This window comes from Lissotriton helveticus, chromosome 2_1 (genome assembly GCF_964261635.1).
Source record: "Lissotriton helveticus chromosome 2_1, aLisHel1.1, whole genome shotgun sequence".
Taxonomy (NCBI): domain Eukaryota; kingdom Metazoa; phylum Chordata; class Amphibia; order Caudata; family Salamandridae; genus Lissotriton; species Lissotriton helveticus.
Window position 1 is genome coordinate 1,074,509,641 of NC_136059.1, and position 13,257 is coordinate 1,074,522,897.

Here is a 13,257-nt window from a genome sequence, read left to right on the forward strand (position 1 = left end):
CTCCAAATGCCACTTAAGCACCGCCTAGCCCTTTAAATGGGTGCCTCCGTGGCCGCACGTCGTTTATTTATTTGTATTTATTTAATGCAATTTTATATAGCGAGAACATTACCCGAAGGTGGCAGAGTGCTTTACAAAAGAACCAGTTGCATTACATAAGGAATTTGGATTACATGCGTTGACGCCACGGAAAGGCATGTCCCCACCATTATGCTAATATGGATGGCGGTGTCTCCCAGACACGCCATCATGTTAGCAGCTTTTCCACCCGGTCGACTCTTCGACTGGGTGGAAAACAGGCGGACGGTCTTTCTGTCCGCTGGGATTCCCCCCGCCATGGCAATGTGGCTGGGGGAGAATTCAGTGCGGGCCGAGATTTTCTGCGAGCGGATCGCCACCAGCATACGGGCGGTGGCGATCCGCCCACAATCAGAATGGACCCCTTTGTGTTTAGAGCTTTATGATAAGTGTGGACGCTTCTGCACTTAAAAATCCCACATCCTGTTGATGTGTTTGTAACAATCCTGGAATTGAGCAGAGAGGGGCCCTGTGGGATTGTTTGCAATGAAGCAAAAAGGTGAACTACTGCAAAAGTGGGTTGGGTGACTCTGGGTGAACTTTTCCCTGATTGGTCAGAGAGAGGCCAGGAGTATTCAATACACAGAAGCTAGTGCCAGATATAAATGTTGAACCTGTGAGAAGACAGAAGAAGAACTGCACCTGTTATTGAGACCTGTGAGGGGACCTGAATACTGGATCTAACCCTACCTATACGTAGGACAAAGAAATGTACTCCGAGGTTCAATTGGCTGACCTCCTGTGAAGTTACTTGGACACATCCAGCTGCAAGAAGCTCCTCTGCCTGAAGAGCCCAGCTGACCAGTACCAACTGGACCTACCCTAGACCTTGCCGTTGCCTTATGCTGGAGTTTTTCTTGACCCCCAAGTGCGCTTCCTGAGGTCCTGGGACCCTTGATTGGTATCAAAGTGTGCTCTTCCTAACAACGCCTCTGTCTCAAGGGCCCTACATTGGTTAGCGGTTGAAGAAAATAACAAAATACTTACATCCAAGAAACCTCTGCTCCAGATTGGCACCCCGCCTCAATATCCCAGCATACAAGAAAAAAACATAGGTGGGACATCATTCTCTGTTCAAGCAGCCAAATAATGAAATTTATTACCTCAAAACACAAGAGCCACAGAGAACCATCTTATCTTTAGAGCTGGCTCTTACCTAAATGACCACCATATTCAAAATGCAAATGTTCAGCAATGACATACACAATTCATATCTGGTATTTGTAAAGTGCAAACAAATCACCCCTAGGGGTCTTAAGGCGCTAGGGGGCGTTGGGGAGATTAAGTGAGCTATTGCCCAGAGTCACAGGGTACTGAGCTGAGATTCCACCAGTGCAGGGGAATAAACTCTGATCCCTGTGCTTTGGAGGCAGCCGCTCTGGCTGCTGCACCACACCTCTGCCTGCAAGACACCTATTGTCAGGTCTGTCGTTGGTTCTCTTCGGGGCTGTGCTGATTGTCCTATAACCTTCCCCACACGACTCTCCCAGAGCCTGAAACAAGCAAAACAGACTACCAAGATCGTCCCGTGAGGGCGGGAAAGGAAAGGGACAGCTGGGAGGGAGATCTGAAACGACAAGAACAACAAATTAGCAAACACCCCCCTAGAACGCCACAAAGGAATATCCTACAATCCTTACTATTATCCACAACCTTATTCTATTCCCCTACCTGTGCAGGAAATAAATAGATCTTTGTATTTGGGGAGGAATGGAGAGGGCCTGGATTGGGATAGGAAGCCAATTGCAACAATAAACATATAGGAACACAATGAACATTGGAATACACAAGAAACAATATTACTTCCTCATTCCAATCCACCTACCACTCAAATTACAGTGTTCTTCTTTAGGCTAGAACTATTCCCATGCTCAAGAACTCTATAGCGTCTCCCCTGTATAGTCGAAATACAAAGTGCAGGATAATGAAGAAACGATATAAGAATCATAAACGAACAAAAGACAGTATAGGTTGAATTCACCCTTGTCACTTTTTCCTGTTAGTAAAATGTGTTTTCTCCTTTTGGGGAAGGATTCCGTTTCGTGACACCCTAGTGTTTAAGCAAACACGAAATCTCTTTCCTCGCTCATAGATCGAATAGCCAGTTCTATTCACAGTATCTATAACGTGCAAGAAGGTAGTTGTACTGATGGTAATACACTATCTCGAATTGTACTACTCCAAAACCTATCCCCGCAATGAGAACGCGGAAAAGCATCTCGTCCAACGGGTATAGGTGCAAAGACTTCGTTACTTCACAAAGTCAAAATACAAGAGAGTTTGTTAATGCATACGTCCGTACTGCAGACGTGCTCCGTTATTAAAGTCTTTCACCCAACCCAACGCGGGGTGATATCAATCAGAAACAAATATGGCCAAAGTTTCTCCTTTACGGAGCTTACCGCTACCTCCCCTCACCAACTCATCAAGGCAAAAATTATCGGCACCGTGAGAGAGTGCCGACTGTGTTTATTTCCGTGAAGGTGCGTAACCGACGTCTTGGAGCATGACGTCGTTTCCCGGCTTTCTGGGAACTATAGTTTGTTCCGTGCGGGTGCCATTTCTCCCGCATTATGCGGACGGCGTCCATACTCGGTGGAGGTCTGACACCTATGGTGCATATACATGTGTTTGCTAACATGTATACTTAGTTTATATGTATGTATTAAGATATTTGTATTTCTTTGTACAAATCCACATAGGATTAATGAATAAAAAATATATATAAATATACATTCTTAAATTTATGCCTAGCAAATATACAAATAAATATATTACGTGTGGTTGTAAATATATACATTCCTTATGTCTATGCTTAAAATATATATGAGTCATGATAGCGACCTCCTTACAATGGGCTGTCTGTTCTGATGTACAAAAATATTTTATCCAGGGGTACCGTGGTAATATAGCTCGGCTTTCTAAAAGACTCAAATGGGTCTCCTGGATTAGGCAGATCTAAGCTGGGCTTTGCGCTAGATATTCCAATACTAACCTCTGCCTACGAGGACATCTTGAACCATTGTTATTCCACAATAGGAACTTTAGATCCCTAGCTCCCAATAAAAAAGTTACTCCGTTAAGAGGGCCAACTGGACATCTCTACAGATAACAAATAACAAGCAAATCAAAAACCAGGCTAGCTGGTATTGAAAATGTGATAGCGGGTTCTTTTTTAACTTTTTCTCCCTGCTCCCCACACTGGGGAATGTTTTAAGACTGTATCTTTTAATAATGTTATCACAAATTCCCTGATATCAGAGTCTTCAAGAGCTTTGGGGACATTGATCAGTCTCAGATTATTTCTCCTGGAAAGATTCCTGAGACTCTCTAGATCTTCTTTTATTTCTCTACTTTGTCTTGCTAACTTAACCATTTCTGCTGAAGATAGATTCAGTGCCTCTTTGATCTTTGGGATCTCCTGCTCCAGAGTATCTGTTCTTAGAGATACTTCTTCCAACTTCTGTGCTAACACTGCACAGGAAGCCTGAATTGCAACTTGGTTGGTCTCAGAGACTGTGAATCTATTCCCCATCTCTTCCTTTAGTGCCAGGAGAATATCTGCCAAGGATCCTGGACTTTTCATGGGAGAATGATGAGGTGATAGTATTTGTTGTGTTATTCCTGGGTGGACGTCCGGCTGGGCATCCTGCGGCTCCAGCACACTAAATCGATTTGAAGTGGAAACTGCAGGATGAACAGATAGCTGGGGCTACTGGAGTCCTCAGATGATATTTCTACCCTTTGATTAAGAAGGGAGGGATTGTGAGACCTCCAACGGCACAGCCTGAGATTGATTCAGCTCCATCTCACTGACGATTGAGGGGAGAGGACCTTCTTCATTAGGAGCTAAGGTGTGGGCTGGAGTTGCAAGCACTTTGTAGTAGGACTTTCGGGAGGGTGTAATCTTCACCATAAGTACTGATGGCTTCTTCCCTCTGCCTACCCCTCTAGATCTAGGGCTCTTAGTGCCAGAGGAGGCTCAATTCTTACTCCCTTCTCCTTTGCTTTATCTTTCACCTCCTCTCCTCTCTTCTTTTTTTTGTGTTTGACAGCATTTTCACTAGTTGAGGAGGGGGGTCCTGGATAATCAGCCCAGTAGAAGGTAAAAGCTGTGCAGCCCTTGCATGGAGCGTGTATCTGCACACTTCCATTAAGGGATTACTTTTATTATGTTGACCCTCACTCCTCTCCATATGATACAGGACCCCCTCATCCTCCTAGCCCGCCCAATAGCCACAGGGGTCACACTCTGCCAATTGTGTCTCGAGCCAGAAGGAGGAACGGCCCCTGAATGCACAGCAAAATCAGTCCTACCTTCTTTTTGCCTTAGTAAAGCTTTTCCAGGCTCAACTTCTGCGTCGAGTCTTACCTCCTTGTTCCCTACCTTGAAGGCTTGCTTCCCCTTCCAAAACCACCACGACTGTCTCAGCACCTCCGAAGGACAGACGCTAGTGCTGCCTCTGTCTCCAACAGCCCCGACCTGGAAAGACGCCGCTCGACGGCGCGCCACTCCCGCCACGAGGATCGGAGTGTAGTGGAGGTTCTCTGGAGCTCTGGAGCAATCTGTCATTTGCAGTTCGCTTCTCAGACGCCTGAAGCAATATTGCGTCAAACAGAGGTATTTGCACAAGGAGGGGGGAGAAGAATAAAGGGAGGCAGTAAACTGCAAAGCTATCATTTGTGGAATATACCACGGATCACATCACCCGGGCAGACTGTCGACCCACGGCCATTTAGCTGACACCTCCATGTTGATAAAACAGGGAGCGGGATGTGTAACAAAATCATTTAAAACATATCAAACTGGGAGATGGATTATAGCAAAATTGGATTTTGGAGGATCTGAGTTGGCATGTGCATCCTTCTATGGTCCGAACATCGATGATCCTACGCATCTATGTAAGATACAGTGGATCCTGATGGAAGTAGTTTCCCCCATAATAAATCGGGGGAGATTTTAATGTGTTGCTTGACACCCTGTTGGATAGATCGAACCAGAGGCATTATATAGGAGCGCCCAGGTTCCAGCAGGCTTTAAATAATATGATGCACGATCTGTAGCTCTCTGATATATGGAGGGCTAAGAAGGGTAACCTTAAGGGTTTCACCTTGCATAGCAAGAAACACTGGCACTTTTCAAGAATTGACTATATTCTAGCAGATGGGTCTACTATAGATGATATGACGACTGTTGCCATTCAGCCAAGCCATATATCGGATCATTCCCTTGTGGCTTTTTCCTAAACAGGGAGTAGGTATAAATTAAGATTTAGATGGACACTCAAAAGGTTAATGTTGGCAGATCCAAAAATAATAGGGCTCAAGCGAACATGCCTCAACTTTTTCCCCATAAATATTGGATCTACATCTATAGACTACGTTTGGGATGCCTTAAAGGCATATCTGAGGGGGTTTCTACATAGTCTTATTTGCAAAGAAATAGAGAGGATTCGCATAAATTAAGAGTGTTGGAGGATAAAATCTCTCAACTAGAAGCAGACTTACTTCGGCTCAACCAGGGGGCCTCGGAAAGAATACAGCAAGCTCAGAGAAAGCTCTAAAATACCCATCAGGAGTATAAGATCAGGCTTGATCAGAAATGTAAAGCACAGTGGCTGACAAAGAAAATGCTGAATTTCGAGTATGGAGAGAAGGCAGGAGCACTCTTGGCATGGAAGGCCAGAACAAACTGGGCAAAGAACCATATAAATGAATTAATTATAAATGAAATGGGAACATATCCAGTAAAGTGGCTTGCCTACTCTCTCTATTCTCTGACCTCTATAAGGTGGAGATTACACCAGATTCGGAGATCTTTAAAACCTGGTTGAGATCCTTGTCTACTTTAACAGCAGAAAGCTGGGGAAAACTAGACGCCCCAATAACAGAGGAAGAGATTCAAGTACAACTTGGGAGAAGCAAAACTAAGAAGGCAGCCGGCACAGATGTCCTCCCTAGTGAGGTATATAAACTCCTGATGGAGCAGTTGGTTCCGATCATGGGTACTCTGTTCAATTTGGTCTATCAATGAGGGGGTCAGATTCCTAGGTCTTGGAAGGAGGCAACGAGAGTGCTCATCTTGAAGCCTACTAAGGACCCCTTAAGTCCAATTCATACAGACCAGTTTCCCTTCTGAATGCTGATTATAAGATCTTTATGAGCATGCTAGCAAGGAGACTGGTCAAAATAGTTCCACAGTTGATCAACTCTGATCAGAAAGGGTTTATTCCTAAAGGGAATCTCCAAGAACAAACACAGCAACTAATAGGTAACATAGACTTGGCAACAGCTCGGCCTGTACCCTTGACTGTAGTGGCACTAGATGCGGCCAAGGCGTTTGATAGAGTGTGCTGGGTATATCTTTGGGAAGTGCTGAGAACAATGGGTTTTGATTCTATCTTTATTCAGACACTGGAAAAATGTGACCAGGGTTCCTCCACTAAAATACTACTGAACGGGATCTTAACATCTACTTTTAATATACTGAGAGCAACAAGACATTAATATCTATATTTAATATCTACATAGAACCTTTGCCACAGGCAATAACAGCGGATGTCTTAATAACTCCTTTATCATCTTAGAATTAGTGCATTAAGGTTGCCTTATACGCAGATGACTTGTTGTTATATACTGATGACCCTGCAGGGGCGGTTCCAAGGGTTGAAATCTTGCTAGAAGAATTTGGATCACTGTCGGGGTACTTAGCCAACACCTCTAAAACCGAGGTGATGTTTTGGAATATCGATAATTGGGGAAGGATAACAAGTCAAGAATTTAAATACTTGGGTATTATAATCATCAAAGATATCGAGAAGATTCCACAGATCAACCTAAATAGGGTCTAAAAAGAAAAAGATTGTCTACTAGCGAAGTGGAGAAACCTTCCTTTAACAATACATGGTAGGGTTAATCTAGTTAAAATGGTAATTCTCCCCAAACAAACGTACTTGTTTAACACTATCCCCCTCAATTTTCCCAAACTGGGTATTAGTAAAATCCAGAGTCAGATTGATTTGGGCTTACAAGGGTGTTAGATCAGGGTGGAAGAAGCTTAGTCTCAGGCTGGTTAAAGATGGACTGGCTCTCCCTGATATCAATTGATATTGTGTATCCTTCCAATTTAAGAACATCCGGATGTTGCTGACGAAGCCTGACGATTCAACTTGGGGAAGACTTTTGGCTACAATGACAAGGTATAATGGAGGGGATGGTTTCTTGCAGAATTTTGGGGCACCAAGGTACTTTAAAAAAGTATGTTCAAAACTACTGATGTCTGCTCTCAGCTGTTGTATAAGGTTTGAAGCAGTTGGGGGATAGGTTATTATTCAAATTTCGCTCCAATTTGGGAAACCCCTGGGACCCCGTTATGCCTTAAAGACAGCCTGACTATTGCAATCAAAAAGGCGGGCATTACAATTTGGTCAGATCTGATAACATCAGTAAGGGTCCATCCTCAGGAGGTTTTAAGAGCTAGAATTGGAAGTGACTTCTCTAGATTTAAATACATGCAATTCATATCTGGGTTTACATCTGTGAAAAATTAAACCCGTGGTGATTGGGAACTAGAGCAATCTCTTCAGGATGTAAATCTTAAGAGTAAAGAAATTTATAAGTGGTACGAGAAGCTCCTGGAGGCATTCATACCTGTGCTCTCCATGCCACTGGAGTCAAGCTATCCTGGCTGAGGAGGGCTGAAAGCCCAAAACCAATCCTAGGATGCTTATTCAAGTCCAGGGAGGACCTGGCCTGGCAGTTCGGGCTGGACTGTTCCCATTGGGCGCAGGGTCAAGACTGATTTGCATATGGCTGGTTCCAAACTGGAATGGCATTGTGATAAAAAAAAACTATGGATTTAGGCCCAGATATCTGTACTCAGGTGAATGTATGACATTGTTCTGCATTCTGCGTTCTTTTTGCATTTGTCATCACGAGTGGGACAGGTATGCCCAGACGTGGGTCGCATGCTCTCCACGCCACTGGAGTCAAGCTATCCTGGCTGATGAGGGCCAAAAGCCCAAAACCAGTCCTAGGATGCTTGTATCCAGTCCAGGGAGGACCTGGCATGGCAGTTCGGACTGGACTGTTCCCATTGGGTGCAGGAAACCAAAAATGAAGAAAAAACCCTGCCGTGGATACTAGGGTCCAGTATTAGGATCCCGTGTGTATTTAATACCTATTTCGGACCAGAAAGCAGCGCCAATTTAGACAATTACAACATTGGGTCTGTTTTTCTCTTTATTTTTTCATTTTTATTAGTTTTGGCTCATACAGGATGCAGTTCATAAGAACTTGATTGTATAGATTAAGCAATTTGATCAAACAGGATAACAATTCATAAACATTTCATACTTCACTGTGTAGTCCCGCACAATACCACACATACCTTGACAATCCTCATTCAAAATGCAATCATACCATCTCATTCATGCTTAAGACTCAAGTTAAAAACCACATCTTGGTACATCGTGCCTGAATAGAAGGTCAGATGGAATTGCACTTAGGCTATAGAGAGGTAACATTCACTGTAAAGCCAGATAGAAAAAGGGGCTGATCCAACAGATGGTTAGGGATCACGGTCTTCAACACATTAGACGCCTACGCGCGTTTCGGTGCAGCGGCCAAGTTGCCCCCCCTTTTTCTCAGCTCCCGCTTGATGAAGCAAACCGTAAATTTGAATGCACTACTAGAATCAGGAGGTTACTTTTTTAAACACATTTTGTATAGATTCGTCAAACAGCACCAAAGTTATAAGCGTGTCAAAAAATGTTGTTATGCATAGGAAATCCGCAACATTCTATTCCCAATAAATTTGGCGCCGATTGATGAATCTGCAAAATTTTCCAAACTTTTGGCCAGCTATGCTCCGCTCCTATCCTTCAAGTTTTGGGGTGATTCATCAAGTGGGGGCCAAGAAAAATGTGGGTCCCAAAACATGTTTTCCCCATGCAATTTCCCATAGGACCTTTAGCCACAGCTACAGCCCGAACGGCTGAACGGAATTACACCAAATTTGGCAAGAGGTAGTCCTCAGTTCAGACTTGTGCCTTTCTCTCAAATGGTGTCAATCTGTTCAGTAGTTCCTGAGGAAATTACAGTTACATTTATTTAAATATCTATGGGCGTGGTGGATCTGCGGATTGTGCGAGGATCGGCATCGTACCATAAGCGCACCCTTCCGAGCACGCGCTGAATGCTAATTGGCTATCAAGTGGTTGTCAACATTCGAGACAAGGAACTGTTGGCACACATTTTGTGCCTCGGTAGAAGCGAGGTTGAGGAAGTTAATGGAATATGTGTGCAGGGGGCAAGGTAGAAATACTTTTACCCTCTAGACATGCTTAAGGGGTACCTAAAGGACCCCCAGGGCCCACAATTTTTTTTTTAAACCCAGCAGGTGCGTGTAGGGTGTGCGGACTCTGCCATAAAATAAATAAAATAAAAGAGAGTTTTTTATAATTGGTCCCCGGGGGGTTAAATACCGGGGGCAAAATGATCAAATTTTATGGGGGGCCCAGAGGGGCCCCCCAAGTCTTGGGGATTGTCACCCCCCGGCTAAAAAGAAAAAATGGAGGGGGGGGGCCAAGGTCCCCAAAGCCGCGGGGACCACCACCATTGGGGCTTTATGTATTGTGGGAGGGGGACTGCGTGGCCCCCCTCCTGGAGCACTTGACGGACCATTACCCCCGGGGATAAAAAAAATATGGTTGGGCGGGCTTCAAGGTCTCCAAAGCCCCGACGACCACCACTCCCCGGGGCTTTATGTATTGTGGAAGGGCTGGCTCTTGCAGGGTCCCGGGGTGTCTATCCCGCCCTCCCATAGCAAGGAAATCTGTTCTCTCTTTCAAAATCTAAATCAGATTGCTTTTCCACATGGGGAGCTGCATGTTAGTAGCTCCCCATGTGGAAAAGCAATGCTGGCTCCCAAACATGTAGAAGTTGTGCACCAAAGGCACTGGAGCCGCGCACCCTACAGATTATGAGTTGTGCATCCAGTGTATGCGCACCAGTGGGCCGCACTGAGCGCCATGCTGGGTGCGCAACTCCTAATTTCACCGTATTAAAATAGCTCCTATCAGTAATTTCTAATATCTCGGGGACCACATCCCCTGGGGCTTTATATAAAATGTTGGGGACCGTGGGGGGAGCCACAATGCCCCCTCGGTCCCGCCGGCTCCCCTGCGTCCTTCGGGAGCCGGAATTGCTTTTCCACATGGGGAGCTGCTAACATGCATATGGAAAAGCAATCTGGTTTGATTTTGAAAGTGAGAACAGATTTCACAGCTCTGTCATTCAAAATGCAAACCAAGTTTGCTATGGGAGGGCGGGAGCCGCGAGACTCCTGCCCTCTGATAGTAAACAGCAGTGTCCCGGGGGTAGGCACGCCGGGACCCTGCAGGAGCCTGCCCTGGGGTGTGGCGGTCCCCAGGGCCCTCGAGGGCTACAGGCGGAGGGCCACCCAGCCTCCCTCCCACAATACACCAAGCCCAGGGGGTGGTGGTTCCTGGGGCTTGAGGGGGGTCGTTGAGGGCCTTCCACTTCTAATTTTGCAGGGGGGGCCTTGGAGCCCATCCAACCATTTATTTTATAGCTCTGGGGGTGGCTCTCACTGTTGCATAGCAAACAGCAATGTTGAGAAAATCTTTTGGTAAGATAACAAAGGATTTTGAACTCCATTTTCAGCGTTTTTATTGTAGGTTGCAGCCGTTAAAGCGGCAACAATTTTAACTCTGTCTTTGTAAATATGCCACTAAGTGTTGTAATGTCGACAATCTCGTCTCCCATTTAAATAGGCATGAAGTATTTATTGAAGTGCATTGTGAATCGTGAAGCAGCACTGTCTAATTGTGATCGATAAAGAATTGAATGACTTGTGTACTTGTTTTGCTCGTAATGTGCATGGGGGAGATTTACAAGTTCATTGCATTACTATCGCATCACTTTTAAGATGGGAAAAGTGACGCGAAAGTGGCGCAAGGGGGTTGGAATTCTGGTACACAGTGTTCTGTCCTACTTTGCTTTCTTTTCTGTAATGTACAGCCAGTACCTTTCAACCCTACCCCCAAACGGCTTACTGCCTGTTACCATAGTAACAGTTCATGGAACACTTAAGTGAGCACACTATGGGGCCGATTAGGATGGCGGTGAATCCGCATCCTCCGGGCTGGTGGAAGCCACCGCCAGCCTGGAGGATGCGGATTCATCGCTGTGGCCACAGAAAACACCCACCGGCAGATTAGGATGGCGGTGGTATTGTGGTGGGAACAGCGGCGGACAGCAGGTCGGTCCGCCGCTGATCCGCGGGGTGTGGAGGACTATTTGGTGGCGGTGTCTGCAAGACACCGTCAGCCAAATTCTGATGTGCGTTGAAACATGCTTTTCCACTGCGGCTTTTCCGCCATGGAAAAGCATGTGGTCTTTAGTGTTTGGGGGTCCGTTGCGGGCCCCCAGAGTGTCGGGGGTGGGGGGTGCACATGGGGGGTACCTATGATACCCCCCAGCATTTACATGCACAAAGCGGCAGGAACCGCGCGGTGCCTGCCGATTTGTGCATGTAAATGTAAGGCATGCATTTTTTAACCTTGCGGCGGGTGCTGCTTCAAGCAGCACCCGACGCAAGGTTAAAGATACGGGATGTGACCGCCAGGGTGGCGGTCACATCCTAATTGCACTGGAGGGAGTACCGCTTGCCCTGCGGACGGTCCCTCCACCTCGGGGGTGGCGGACGGACGCAGGTCCGGCCGTCATCCTAATAGGCCCCTATGTTGCTAATCAAAACAGTAAGTGTGCTGGAGTTTTAAAAGTTTTCCATAGGAACCGTTAGTCGTAGAAGAAGTCAGTGGAAAATATAATAAAAATAATAGCGGGGGTTTGCTTGGGGCCTCACAGTCCCGCGGCTTTACTCATGTTGGGAGGGGGATGCAGTAGGCTGTGTAAATTATATCGGGAAAAAAACAATGTGGCTTTTCTTCAATATAATGTGGAAAAATGTTTATTTATAAGTCAGTGTTCCCTTTTGTTATGATAGAGTCACTTTGTTACAGGAAATAATTAATATGTAAGACGGGGTGTTCTGTATGTGTGCGTGGAACAAATTTAACGTTTAATTGGCTAAGGTGTTCCAACAACAATCTTAATGTTCATTGGGTGCGAACTTTTGAAAGTAGAAGTGTTTTCTGCTATTGACGTCTGCTCCGGAGAGTAGCAAGGACATCTAATTGGCTTACATGTGGTAAGGAGGACTTTCCTGAGCTTTATGTTGGTTGGTTGCTAACTATTGAAAGTGAAAGTGTTGCCAGCCATTCAATTCTGCTCTGCGGAGTAGGAGGGACATCTGATTTGCTGACGTGCTCCAAGGAGGATGATTCCTTCCCTCTTCTCGGATTATTAGGGACATTTCATTGGGTAACGTGTTCTAAGCGGGACCTTACAAAGCTTAATTTTCATTGGCTATGAAGCATTAAAAGTAGACGTTTTAGCAGTCATTCCTTCCTCCTCTGCGGAATAACATGGATATTTTATTGACTAAAGTGTTTCGAGCACAAGTTTGCCCCTTATTGGGTGGGAAGGGTTCACTGTTGTTAGTGATTTTGTGACGCACTTGCAAATGAGTATGGGAAAAGAAAGTAGTAGAGGGGAGGTTAGGGACACTATTAACTCTGTACAGTGGTCACAAGGTGGTGGACAGGGATTATGAAGGTAAAAATTGTTTTTATATGTTTTAAGGGCCATTTATATAATTGCTGTGTGGTGTACAAATCACGGCGGAAAAATTACAGTGTCTTGTGTTTTTTTTTATCAAGTTTGCGAGTGGGATACTTCCCAGGAGCACTATTTACTTATAATGTGGTGTTTACTTTTCTGATGGGGCGGTGTGGTTGCACAGCAAAAAATTCAGTCTAGGTTTGAAACAGTTTTTATTTAGCAAATACAAATAAACTTTCTTCAGAAATTGATGCTGTATATATGAAAGGGATGCAAAAACAACAGTTGATGGACAGAATGCAGAACAATGTCCTACATTCACCCCAGTACAGAGATCTGGGCCTAAATCCATCGTTTTTTTTGCTCACCAAGCTACCCCAGTTCAGACATGGCCATATGCAAATCAGCCATGACCCTGTGCCTCATGGGAACACTTCAGCCCGAACTGCCAAGCCATGTCCTCCCTGGACC